The sequence below is a fragment of the Primulina eburnea genome, chromosome 1 (assembly GCF_022965805.1).
Source record: "Primulina eburnea isolate SZY01 chromosome 1, ASM2296580v1, whole genome shotgun sequence".
NCBI classification, from domain to species: domain Eukaryota; kingdom Viridiplantae; phylum Streptophyta; class Magnoliopsida; order Lamiales; family Gesneriaceae; genus Primulina; species Primulina eburnea.
In genome coordinates, this window is record NC_133101.1 from 25833204 (window position 1) to 25848420 (window position 15217).

The window sequence follows — 15217 nt, forward strand, 5'->3', positions numbered from 1 at the left end:
TGGCCTTCGATTTGTTGCGACGATTATCTCATGCGGTTAGAAAATTGTCCTCAATATAATATGTTACGCCTTAAACGCATACAAATCTCGAGGATGAGATTAATGTTTTTAATGCTGTAACATATCCCAAAGTTTTTGTTTTGATGATACCAAAACTTGGATTAAAAATGTACTAATGTTTTATATTGAGGCATGCAGGAAATTAAGAACAAGGTTACGTTCGGAAGATCCGAAATTTGGTTCGGACGTTCCGAAATTGTGCAAATCAGAAGCAAATTAGAAGCTGTTCGGAAGCTGCGAGGAGCAAGTTCGGACGGTCCGAAGACGTGATCGGACGTTCCGAACACAAGAAATCAAATCGCTTCAATCCGGAGACAAATTGATCTGACTGTTGATTGAGTAGATTTCGGACGCTACGATGGACATGATCGGAAGCTACGAAGTGTTGAAGATTTCAAATCTCCGGAAACGCGGGAATGTTCGGACGGTACGAACTAGAGTTCGGACCTTCCGAAGCTGTTCATACACTGTCTGAAAGAATTGTTCGGAAGAAACGGAGTTTGATCGGTCCCTCCGAAGCATATGTTCGGACCCTACGAAGTCAAGATCGGAAGATCCGAAGTCATTCCAGAATTACGCAAATTGATTTCAATCACATCGGACGTTCCGAAGTATAAACAGAAGATCCGAACCTTGGCGTCCAAGACTAGTATAAATAGGCCTTTGAGGATGCATTCTCAATCATCCCACTCCACTCTCTCTTGTCTCTTACAAAGCTTTCTACTATCTCTTGTGTGCGTTGATTAAAGGAATTGTAATATCAAAAGAGTTGTAGAAAAAGAGTGAAAGTAATACTCTCGAGTGGGTTGTAAAGTTCGTGGCTATCCTTGGAGCCCTCAAGGCCAAGTAGACGCATCGAGGCGTGGTTGTAAAAGCTAGCTTGGAGCTCCTAAAGCCAAGTCGTCATAGTGATACCTCGATCCTCATCGAGAAGGGGAGACGTAGACGATTCTTCGTCGAACTTCCATAAACATCTCTATCCCTCTTTACTTTACGCATTTACTTTACTACGCATTTATTTTACGCACTTACTTTACGCATTCATTTTTATTTGTGATTGTCCCTCAAGTCTTCCGCTTGCAATTTTTGCAAACTCGTTTTAAAAACGCTAAAGGGCCTTAAAGAACCTATTCACCCCCCCCTTTAGGTTCTTCAAGTGGTATCAGAGCCTAGTTTTTCAAAATCTTTTAAAATGGCCAATCTAGCAAGCGAGTATGCCCAAGGACAATCCACAAATCGTCCCTCTCTTTTCAATGGTACCAATTACGGATATCGGAAGAATAGAATATCTCTATACATCCAATCCGTCGATTACGACCTTTGGAAAATAACGGTGAAAGGTCCCTATATCCCCATGAAAACGGTGGATGATAAGGAAATTCCTAAGGGAATGGATGACCTCACCAAGGACGATATGAAACTTATCTCTCAAAATGCTAAAGCTATGAATATTCTTCATTGTTCCCTAGATATGAATGAATACAACCGAATCTCGGCTTGCACCTCCGCCAAAGAGATTTGGGACAAATTGGAGATTTGCCACGAGGGAACCAATCAAGTCAAAGAAACGAAGATAGATCTTCTCCAACTCAAGTACGAGACCTTTGAGATGGAACCCAAGGAGGATATCGACACCATGTTCCGGCGGCTCACCCAAATCATCAATGAGCTTGCCCAACTTGGTGAGAACTACCCAACTAAACAAGTGTGGAGGAGAGCCCTTCGAGCACTACCGGCGGAATGGGATGCAAAGCGCACGGCTATCATTGAATTCAACAAGGGAGATGCGGCATCCTACGACCTTGATCAACTTCATGGGACCCTAAAGACCCATGAACTTGAAGTATCTACCCGGAAGGAGACAAAGAAAGATGACGACAAAGTAAAGGCGAAAGGGATCGCCTTGACCAGTCAACTTGAAGATAGCGACGATGAAGAAATGACACTCCTCACTAGAAAGTTCAAAAGATTCATGCGGAGTTCCAACTTCAACAAGAAGGACAAAAAGATTGAGAAGGAAGTGACCTGCTACAACTGTCAACAAAAGGGTCACTATGCAAACGAGTGTCCCTCCAAGAAGAAGGCCGGCAAAGACAAGAAGAAGGCCCTTCTAGCCACGTGGAGCGACAGCGACAACGAAGAGGAGTCTACCCTATGCTTCATGGCAAAGGAAGATCATCTGACCGACTCGGATGACGACGAGGTACCCTCTTACGATGAATTACTCTCCGCTTACACTAGTATGTACAATAAGGCTAAGTCACTTAGAAATGAGAATAAGCAACTTAAAACTGAACTAGAAGCTAGGATGCATGACAACACTAAGCTCAAGACAAACCTAAGAGACTTAGAGAAAGCCTTCAACAAGTTCAATGTGAGCAGCGGTAAACTAGAAAACCTCTTGAGTATGCAAAGGTGTAACTTCGACAAAGGAGGTCTAGGATATGAAAAGAAATCAGTCAACTTCGCTAGTCTTATCGCAAAGGCAAAACTAAGAACACCACCCACATGCACTTACTGTTGTAAGATAGGCCACATAAGACCTAAATGCAAGAAACTTAGACACCAACACAACAAGAATAGTTATTGGAAATGGATCCCCAAATCCCCAACTACTACTAACCTAAAAGGACCCAAAGAAACGGGTACCAACTATCAAACTGTATCTCAATCTTGTAGGGACAAAGGGGAGACAAGTCATCGAGCACTTGGTATCTTGACAGTGGATGCTCTCGACACATGACGGGAGAAAAGAAGCTGCTACAATCCATTCGACCAAAAGAAAAGGGATCGGTGACCTTTGGAGACAACAGCAAAGGGATCATAGAAGGCATCGGCTCAATAGGTATATCTAACTCTACTATTATTGATGATGTACTTCTTGTGAAAGGACTTAAACATAACCTCCTAAGCATTAGTCAATTGTGCGATAGGGGTTATGAAGTCAAATTCACACCACACGATTGCACTGTATCACTCACAACTGACAAATCCATTAGTTTCAAAGGTTATAGAAGTGAAAATGTTTACAAGGTCGATTTAAAGATTTCATCTTTTTCAAAAATAAAAAGCCTTGTAACATTAAATGTTGATGACAACATTCTTTGGCATAGACGACTTGGTCATGTTGGGATGAGCACCATAGAAAAACTTTTAAAACTTGACCTAGTTTCCGGAATGCCAAAGCTGAATTTAAAATTAGATTCTTTTTGTGATGCTTGTCAACTTGGTAAACACACAAAGGAATCTTTCAAAAATAAAACTTTTGTATCCACTTCTATGCCCCTTGAATTACTTCACCTAGATTTATGTGGTCCCTCGAGGACAACTAGTCTAGGAGGTAAATCCTATGCTTTTGTCATTGTGGATGATTTTTCACGTTTTACTTGGACATTGTTTTTAGCCCACAAAAGTGATGCCTTTGATCATTTCAAAATTTTTGTCAAAAAGGTTGAAAATGAGAAAAATCTGTTGATCAAACAAATCCGTAGTGACCACGGAACGGAATTTCAAAATGAAAATTTTTCAATTTTTTGTCAAAGCAAAGGCATTGGTCACAACTTTTCTTGTCCTAGAACTCCTCAACAAAACGGTGTCATTGAGAGGAAGAATAGGACCCTAGTAGAGATTGCAAGGACCATGCTATGTGAGCATTCTCTACCAAAATATTTTTGGGCTGAAGCGATGAGTTCTGCTTGTTACATCATCAATCGCGTATCAATAAGGCCAATTCTCAAGAAAACTCCATACGAACTATGGAGAGGGAGAAAGCCTAACATTTCTTACTTCCGCGCTTTTGGATCAAAATGCTTCATCCACAACAATGGTAAGGACAACCTGGGTAAGTTCGATGCTAAATCGGACAAAGGTATCTTTCTTGGTTACTCTACTTCTAGCAAAGCATATAGAGTCTTTAATAAACGCACTTTACTAGTTGAAGAATCTATTCATGTCATATTTGATGAAACTAACCCTTGCTTGCCTAGACCTGTTGTTTCTGATGATGATGATATAGATATCCTTGGCGAAAAGTTGGAGTCCACAAGCCTAGAGGATGTTCCTAAAGATCAAGAGGACGCACCTCTTCCGAAGGAGTGGACTACGCACAAGGATCATCCCATGGACCTCATCATTGGTAGCCCATCGAAGGGAGTATCTACTCGCTCTTCTAATATGTGCAATTATCTTGCTTTTCTTTCTCACATAGAGCCTAAGAACATAGAAGAAGCTTTACTTGATGATTCTTGGATTATTGCTATGCAAGATGAACTAAATGAATTTAGAAGGAATAAAGTTTGGAATCTTGTACCTAGACCCACTGATAGACCTGTCATAGGAACTAAATGGGTATTTAGGAACAAGTTAGATGAGCATGGTACAATCACTAGAAATAAAGCTAGGCTAGTAGCTAAAGGATATAGTCAAGAAGAGGGAATTGATTATGATGAGACTTATGCCCCTGTTTCCAGACTAGAATCCATTCGCATGCTACTTGCTTTTGCTTGCTCTAGAGACTTTAAATTGTTTCAAATGGATGTTAAAAGTGCTTTTCTTAATGGTGATTTGAAAGAAGAAGTGTATGTTGAGCAACCTGTTGGTTTTGAAGATGTGCACTTATCTGATTATGTGTATAAACTTGATAAGGCTTTGTATGGTTTGAAACAAGCTCCTAGAGCTTGGTATGAGAAATTGTCTACTTTCTTGCTGTCTAACGGTTTTTGTAGGGGTAAAGTTGATATTACCTTGTTTACCTTGACTAAAGATAATGATTTACTGATAGTACAAATATATGTAGATGATATTATTTTTGGTGCTACTAATGAATACTTGTGTAGAGATTTTTCTAAGCTTATGCAGGATCACTTTGAGATGAGCATGATGGGCGAACTCAACTACTTCCTTGGTCTCCAAATCAAGCAATGCAAGGATGGTTTCTTTGTCAACCAAGGGAAGTACATCAAGGAGATGCTCAAAAAGTTTGGGATGGAGTCTTCCAAAGCCTCATCCACACCTATGAGCACGACAGTCAGACTCGACAAAGATGAGGGAGGTAAACCTGTTGACCAAAAATTATTTCGTAGCATGATTGGCTCCCTACTCTATGCGACTGCTAGTAGATCTGACATTATGTTTAGTGTTTGCTTGTGTGCACGATTTCAATCATGTCCAAAGGAATCACACTTATTCGCCTTAAAACGCATTTTCAAATATCTTTCAAATACTCCAAAATCTCGGATTATGGTATTCTAAGAACTCATTTTTCGATTTAAAAGCTTACTGTGATGCCGACTTTGGAGGATATAAGGTGGATAGAAAGAGCACTAGTGGTACTTGTTTCTTTTTGGGAAATTGCTTGGTGTCATGGTTTTCTAAAAAGCAAAACTGTGTTGCACTTTCAACGACCGAGGCCGAGTATATGGCTGCCGGTAGTTGTTGTGCACAAATTCTTTGGATGAAGTATCAATTACTCGACTATGGTGTTACTTTTTCAAAAATTCCAATCTTTTGTGATAATACAAGCACCATATGTCTAACAAAGAATCCAGTTCAACATTCTCGTACAAAACATATTGACATTCGACATCATTTTATTCGTGATCACATTGAGCAAAATGATGTTGAACTTCACTATGTTGACACCAAGAATCAAATTGCTGATATTTTTACAAAACCACTAGATGAATCTACTTTTACTCGTTTGCGTGGTGAACTTGGCATGATTGAGTTGTAAACATTAGTCAAATACTCTCGTACATATTTGTTAAATTGAGGGGGAGTATTATTAATGTGAGCATTATAATGTTGGATAATACAAATTAATTGTATTTATCCATAATTATGGCTCAACATTCATTTATGTGCTAAATATTTTAAATTTTAGGTGTTCCTCGCCTTGGCAGAGTCGCGGGATGCGGATTCTTAGCTTATGTTTTTGTTATTTTTGTTTATTTTATCTTTATGCATCATTGTATAAAAGACTTGCATTTATTAGTGGATATTTTACTTGTTTATTTGTCTCTCTTTATGCTTATGCCTTTTTGATTATTGCAAAAAGGGGGAGAATTTATTTGGTTAAAATTGCTATTAATTCAACCTCTTAGACTTGTTATTTGATTAAGGGGGAGTTATTTAATAACCATTTAGATTATGTTGATTATTGTTTCTCAATTTTTAACCAAGTTTTGTGATCATCAAAAAGGGGAGATTGTTACGCCTTAAATGCATACAAATCTCGAGGATGAGATTAATGTTTTTAATGCTGTAACATATCCCAAAGTTTTTGTTTTGATGATACCAAAACTTGGATTAAAAATGTACTAATGTTTTATATTGAGGCATGCAGGAAATTAAGAACAAGGTTACGTTCGGAAGATCCGAAATTTGGTTCGGACGTTCCGAAATTGTGCAAATCAGAAGCAAATTAGAAGCTGTTCGGAAGCTGCGAGGAGCAAGTTCGGACGGTCTGAAGACGTGATTGGACGTTCCGAACACAAGAAATCAAATCGCTTCAATCCGGAGACAAATTGATCTGACTGTTGATTGAGTAGATTTCGGACGCTACGATGGACATGATCGGAAGCTACGAAGTGTTGAAAATTTCAAATCTCCGGAAACGCGGGAATGTTCGGATGGTACGAACTAGAGTTCGGACCTTCCGAAGCTGTTCATACACTGTCTGAAAGAATTGTTCGGAAGAAACGGAGTTTGATCGGTCCCTCCGAAGCATATGTTCGGACCCTACGAAGTCAAGATCGGAAGATCCGAAGTCATTCCAGAATTACGCAAATTGATTTCAATCACATCGGACGTTCCGAAGTATAAACAGAAGATCCGAACCTTGGCGTCCAAGACTAGTATAAATAGGCCTTTGAGGATGCATTCTCAATCATCCCACTCCACTCTCTCTTGTCTCTTACAAAGCTTTCTACTATCTCTTGTGTGCGTTGATTAAAAGAATTGTAATATCAAAAGAGTTGTAGAAAAAGAGTGAAAGTAATACTCTTGAGTGGATTGTAAAGTTCGTGGCTATCCTTGGAGCCCTCAAGGCCAAGTAGACGCATCGAGGCGTGGTTGTAAAAGCTAGCTTGGAGCTCCTAAAGCCAAGTCGTCATAGTGATACCTCGATCCTCATCGAGAAGGGGAGACGTAGACGATTCTTCGTCGAACTTCCATAAACATCTCTATCCCTCTTTACTTTACGCATTTACTTTACTACGCATTTATTTTACGCACTTACTTTACGCATTCATTTTTATTTGTGATTGTCCCTCAAGTCTTCCGCTTGCAATTTTTGCAAACTCGTTTTAAAAACGCTAAAGGGCCTTAAAGAACCTATTCACCCCCCCTTTAGGTTCTTCATAATATCATGTATTTTCTACACAAAATAGTAACCTTAGCTCATGATACCACTTGAAAGGGGATCGGTTACAGTGCTCGGATGCGCAACAGAATTTCAAAAAATATTTTTACCATAAAAACCGAGCACCCCACTATATTGTGTAGCAATTAAGAAAGCAAACAAATGTCATACATAAAGTGTTTTAGAAATGTACCTATCAATCACAAAGATTGATGTTTTGGTTCCAACTAAGTTGTAAAAAACTTAGCTTTTGAGGATAGACAATCTACAAGCTTTCTAAGAGCACACCTTGCTCTTATGGATTCTTTTCTTCAAATTAGGTCCACCACCAACTAGGAAGATCCACTCTAATTTTACACTAGAAAAATTAGAGTATTTTACATTGAGAATTTTTATGCAATCCTCAACAAAATGAAGAAGCAAAATATGTGGGAATATGGCAAGAAATTTTCAGCCATTGCATAAGGAGAGAAGGGGAGGAAAAAATTTCTTGGTGCCTGAAAAAATTGAAAAGTGCATGAGCATGTCATGCCTTGTTTATGGAAAAAGTTGTCTCCAACCTTTCATTTCCCTTACATGCAATTTATTTGAGCTTGTAACAATTACAAAGTCCGTGGACTTTTATTTAAATATCTCAAACACATTTGAGACCATTTAAGCTTTACTTGATTTTACTCAAGTCCACTAATTGAATAACTATTTCCAATTGGGCTCTACAAGACCCAATTTTATTTAATAAATTCAACACTTGAATTAATTTAATTTAGTGCACAATAATGTTTTATAAAAATCACAATTTTCAAATATAATATTTGTTTGAACCATCTTTTAGTTTAGGAACACTTCCACAAATTAAAAGTTACATTCCTCATAATACTCTTATAGAAGTCATACTTCTATTTTTCTTTGCGCTTATAGACTATTTAAAAGCCGTTCAACACATTGAATTATTTTTCTTCTCAACGAGATCCAGAAAGTTAGTATTTGTGTGACCCTCAATAGTTCAATGATAGAACTAGCAGTGAGTTCACATCTCAATGAGATTTGGGACTAAACATGTCCTTATTCGAGCATACCCCAGTTGCTCCATTCTTACTTATCAACTCCTTGATAATAAGAACGTCAGCAATCAAGTCTGATAATACCAAACCAATCATGTTAAATGCCTAACAGCATCGCTTACATGATTCCCTAGGTATCAAATGATAGTGCCTGCAAGAACCATTCCATTATGATTAGCGTACAGTACGGTCCCTTCAACTCATATATCTTGACCGATTCGAAAACTGTTAGTATATCGAGAGCTGTCAAAGAATCGATACTATGTGTCATGTTGTAGTTGCATCGATGGTGTAATATAAGAAACCCTTTCTTAATTACCACCAACACTCTAATCAGAGATTTCAAACTACATACACATGAGATCACATAGGATATCTATACTCGAAGATAAGCGGTGAATCCCTGACTACGATGCATAGACTCATATATGTTTCGAAAAAACAACCAACCTTGCCACCTAATGACCCTATATGAGTCGGTAAACAAATCAAAGTGCAATGCTAGCATATACAGTCACAATTTTGTCCCAGGTCATAAGGACTAATGGTGTACAACTATAAACTAGGACGTTTCCACTCGATAAGTGAGAACCACTTGGAAAGTCTTTTACAGAGGGTTGTTCAGTGCACTCTAAAAAGAGCACCTATCTGCATGCTCGGACATCACAATGTCCCCATCCGATGAAACATAGTACTAACATCGCAGATACTAGTCTCAAACTCAAGTGGTCTTTATCATTCTTAATGTCGGCTGAATCGAATAGGTACTGTTTAGAATATATAGTATTCCAAATATTAGTTTCATGATACTCAACATATGAACATTTAATATTCTTTCTACTATTTGTATATCCAAGGACTTTATCTATGCATCTAGCATGGGTATACAGATAAAGATGTGCCAAATCAATAATTTCAAATATTATTAAAATAAATATTGTTTATACATAGAGTTTAAACATGAACCCTCAGCCAACACTTGGCTCGACGGGCACCTACTCTAACATATTCATCCCCCTCTAAAAACATATCCGATCCTAACGAAGGGTTAATGATATGCGACCATATCTCATTGGAACTCGACATATAAATTGTCACAAGATTCATTTGAGTACATAAATGTAACACTCGAAAAATTCAGTAAACGTAAACCGCATGCATGCAAATGATAAGAATTGCTTATTCATTTTATTTTATTAATTTTAAATGCTCAAATGATACATAGTATATGGTTGAAGGTATAATTGCATGATTTTATGAAAACTAAATAATTTATCTGAATATTCGATAATAGGCTGGGGAAAGGAGACCGGGGATGACCAAGATAAAATATTTTTGAGGCTTAATAATATGATTAATTTTTTTAAAATACTGGAGTCCAAATTATTTTATGAGACGATCTCGATTTTATCCGGGGAGCCGGTTTTGGGCAAAGGAATGACTTTTAAAAGCCCAAAAATTATTATTTTTGAAAACAAATTTTGTAAACTTTTATTTTACAATTAAGTTGGGCCTAATTTACCTATGATTGAAGAGCTCAATTATCCCTAAACAAAAAGCCCAAAACCCTAACCCATTAAACACATAAATTTCAAAAACTATAAATAAAAGAAACCTAGTGTTCTTGAACATAAGGGCAGCCAAAAATCCACACACCACATATACAAAATTTTTGAAAATATGGAAAGCAAAAGTTCAAGGATTTTGTCGCCCGTTCGTCCCTCTTTGCAACCCACGCCAACGATCGAATATTCAAGCGTTTTAGACGCAAAGACATGCTTTTAAATTTTTTTTATGCACCATTCAAATCATATTAGGCTTGTTTAACGTACTTTTGCATGGAAATTATTTGAGCATGAAACGTTTAACGATAGGATAAATATTTTCAATGTTTTTGATGATTTTATGCTTGTTTGAAATACTTTACGAATTCTAAGGGACACACTGTCTATATAAGGCGTTAAAGGGCTAGGAAAAGTGTCGTTTAAGGGACAACACGAGGACTCGACGAGCATGGAAGGGCTGTGCATGGCTAGGAGGGAGAACCTAGGGTTTTCTAGGAGATTCCATGGGGTTTAAAGGGAAAGGTGGCACGACTAGTGTAGAACCCGTTAAACCAGACTACGTATAAGACATGCATAATTTCTAGTATTTAAATAAAAAAATGATTTCTCTATTTTTAAGGCATTTTAAAGTTATTTAGTCTTGATTATTTATTTTAAATCGCATGAGTATAGTTTTATCTTTTCAGTTAAATAAGCGAGCCGGACTGGAGTTGGAGTAATGAGATAAAATTTAATAATAAGAAAATATTTCTAGAATTTATTTAGGATAAAGAATAATTTATTTTAATGAAAAATAATGTTTAGGGATTTAATTAATTAATTGGAATTAAATAGTAAATAAGTTCTTTTATGTCTAATAATTTAATTAAAAGCCTAAATTAAAATATGTGACCAATTGAGATAAGTTAATCTAGGCTTATTTTATTTAAGAAATTTTAACTTAACATGTTGGTAAATTTAATTTAAAAATTAGCCATGCATACAAAATAATGTCTATCCTAAATTAATTTGTTATTTCACTAAAATAAATAATTATTGTTTAAAACTTTAATGAGTTAAAATTCAATATTTAAGCAATTTTTCCCTCTATTTTAATCCTAGAATTCCGCCATCACCATTAGAATATTTAAAAAGTTTGACAACTCATTGCCTTTGATTTTTTCCTTATCCATATTTGGTAGATAATCCCTCACCTTTTAATCATCAATAATTAATAATTAAGCAATTTTTTACCCTTATTTGACATGAAGATTTTCGGCCAACCTCTACTAAATAAAATCAAATCACACCTTATTCCTTATCTATCAAACTCTAGGATAGGAAGATTCATTTGCCATTCAATTATCCCTTTTATCTTGCAAACCTTCCCTTCACTTCCTAGCCTTCTATCCCTCTCCATTTTTGAAAAATTCAGAGCTTATTCAGTAGAGAAAAATCTAGGATAGCTAGGGAGAAAACAAGAGAGAAAAACAAGAAGCAAAGCAACTCCGTCTCCTCCGCGTCGTGTCGTCGTAATCGATTTGTTTTCATTTCAAACAAATCCAATGCATGTTTCTATCATTCTTTTCTCTTCAATCAAGTCATATTATTATTTTAAAACATCATATGTGCATGAAACTTGAAGCAAAAACCGAAATCATGTTAGCATTTTCGAAAAAAAAAACATAGTGCAGATTTTCGGCTTCCACCTATGCCCTCACGGTTTGGTTGTTTTTGTTGATTTACAGGTTGGCTCGATTCCTAGGCTCCCAAGGCTGCTTATGGTCATGTCCTAGGGTGTGTTAGGGTCAAGTTTGATCTAGGGTTCAAGCCCCAAAACCGTAAGTTAGGTGCCCAACTCGGTAAGCAAGAAACAAGTGTCATATTCGTGTTTCATTTGATGTCAGTGGCTTGCGTAGGATGGTGTTCAAGCCATGGCTGGCCTAGGGCCAGTAGCCATGGCTAGGACCCTCCCCTATCAAGCATAAGACGTGGTAAAGTCGGCCCTAAGTGGCTTGAGCCATGTCCCAAGTCATTCGGACAGAAACAAGACAAGCAGCCCCTTCGGTTTCTATTTCCTTTCGTGTGAGTTGGTTCGGTTCTTTGAGGTTGGTGTGGATCTTGGTTGGCTTTTTAGCTCTTAGCCATGGTTCACACAACGCCTCATGATGTCTAGATCATGCTATGGTCGATAACATGGCCACTGGAATGATCCATGACAGCAAAAACAAGCAACACCCCCACGCGTGCCATGTGTGCTCTCGGGTGAAGCTTGGAAATGTCGTAGGTGTTGGCTTGAATTGTGGTTGGCTTAGGGCCCTTAGCCATGGTTCACACCATACCTTAGGATGTTGGGAAGAGGCTCTGGTCGGTGGTTCAAGCCCCAATGGCCAATAGCCTCGTAAACAAAGCGATGCAAGAACAGTTGCTGCTGCCGGAATTTTTGGACAGCAGCTTGGAGCTTCGGTTCAAAGGTGTTGTTCGAGTTCTTGTTTGGTTTTTAGCCTATGGCCTTGGACTAGACTTTACCTCATTGAGTTAGGAAGGTCATGTTTTTGGTCGTTCGTGATTTGGTTAAGTTTAGAGGTCGTACGAGAATTTACGGTGCGATGTGCCAAAGTGACTCTCGAAAGAGCGTTTCATGATTTTGGCCTCCATGCACAATTTTCGTGTATTACAGCCCTTGATATTTATTTTCCAGCATTTTAGGCGTATTTTAATCATGACTAAACGATGGTTCGATGTTGGTTCGGGTTGTTACGGAGTCATGGTTAGATACTAAGTTTGTTGGGCGTAATTGTCTCATTTTTGGTTCGGTTATGATATGTTGGTCAAGTTGAGTTTATTTGCACATTCCTCACGTTAGAATTAGGTCGCAGCAAGCCTCGGAACGATCCAACTCAATTGGTAAAAAAAACAGGATAATAATTATATTACGTGCATAAAATATAAAAGTTTATGTTTGAGATATATGCGATATGTCTTGTGGCCACCTCACGTTCATGGGATTTGCAGCTTATGGGATTATTACTTCACGCGGTGACTCATGACCGGTTCATGTTCATGTATGGGTACGGATATCCAGTCCAATGGCTGTGATGATCTCTACCGCCCAGTATACTGTGGTTTAGTCTGATCAGACGATTCAGTTTATGTTATGGGCCACTTGCGTAGAACATTATCTCAACAGAAAATTATGATATGCTATTTTATGACGGGGCTCTATCGAGCAAACATTTTAAGTACGATTTTCAGTTATGCACGTATTTATAATTATTAATGACCCGATTTTCACGTTACACTTTACGATATGATATATTTACATGGCATGAAACTTTATGATATATTTTACTTGTTATTCACGATATATGCATGCTGGGTCTTTAGAGTCACTAGACTTGATTGTTGTAGGTACTGATGAGGTCGGGAAAGAGGGCGGGGACTAGTGAGCTAGCTTGGGTCGGCAGTAGTAGGAACCCGATGACCTAATTTTCAGCACTTACTATTTCTATTCAAACTCAGTTTTCACGTTGATGAATTATTTTAAGTTGTCATTTTGAAAAACAGTATTTACTTCCGCTGCTACTTTGAGCACCTAAATTTTTTATCAGTTTATTTTATGAATGAGGCAACTTATTTACTTTTATAGAAAATTTTTAAATAATTCCGCAAATTTACAAATACAAAATACGGACCTGTACAACTAGGGAGGAGATGCACCAGGGCTGGTCTAGGACTCAGCGCGCGGCCTAGGGACGTGGCTAGGAATAATCCCAGCATGGCTGGATCCTTGGGATCACAAGGAAACAATAGGCGCTAGGGTTCTTGGCTTGGGGAGATATGTGTGCGGCTAGAAGCGGGGCTGGAGGACTCGGTGCATGGGCTAGGGTTGGTTCAGGAAAGTTCCAAGATGGGCTATGAACGATCTGGACCAGGATGGTTCGGTCGCGGTTCGCGAGTGGGTGACGCGAAGGGTTCTAGAGAAGACTAGGGAGCGCACGGATTGGCTAGGGGCTGGTGCGCTGGGCTAGGCTAGGTCAGGAGGGGTCCAAGAGGTATTGGTATGGGTCTAGTCCTAGGTGGCTTGAGGGTGGCTCGGTGTTTGGGAGCTGTGGCTTGATGTAGTGGTTAGGGTTCAAATTTGGCTTAGAAAAGGGTAAGGGTTCGAACCGGGGGTCCACGGGGTGTGGTTCATGGCTCACGGGGATATTTTAGGCATGAAAAATTTATGTTTAATGTTTGGGAAAAAAATATTGAGTTTTGAATTAATTCGGGATTAAAACGCTCCATGGTTTAGTAATTAAGGAAATAAATCGAAGACTTGGGTTTACGTCTAAGAAAAATATGAGAAATTAATTTTTATCTTATAAGATGGTTTGGATAGGCTCGAGTCAATAAAAGTAAGAAAACGTCAAAAAGCGGGAATTTTAGCTCAAGGGCGAAATGGTCATTTTATGGAACGTTTGGCAGTGTCCCAAAGAATTATAATTCATGCTAAATAATATTTTAAAATGTTTATGATGAAAATTTGATATTTTTTGATTTTTGATAAAGCTGTGTAATTTTTACTTTTAAAATGATAATTTTCGAATGTGGAAAGAACACGACATTTTATGGAAAAAAATGAAAAATATTTTGAAAAATGTGAATTGATTGTAACAAAAATGATATGATATATAATTATTGGGAATAGCGTGAGGGAGAAGGCCCCAGAGGGAGCCCGTTTACGGTAGAAGGTCCTAGAGGGAGCCCAACGATCGTATTTCTATTTTACGTCAGTACCTGGTGCCATCTCCATGCGCAATGGTAAGCTAAGACTGATCAGTGGATCAAATGATACAACTAGTCACTTTTAAGGATCAAACTTCACCCAATACGTTAAATGATGAAAAGCTTTATGATTTGACGATTTAGGATTTAAATTATGCTTACAAATTTATGCTAGCTTATTTTGAATAAAAGTATTATTTTTAATGAATGTGCTTGTATATGTATTATTTGTTACTTATGTTTAGAACGTGCTGAGTCATTAGACTCACTAAGTTTGAATGTTGTAGGTGAGGATGAGATTAAGGGAAGTGCTGATGCTTGAGTGGATCGAGTACTACATACACTCCTTAGGGACATTATTTTCCGCATTAGCTTGATAGTCAAAGTTTTAAAGATTTTGTTAAAAGTATTTAGAGATTTTC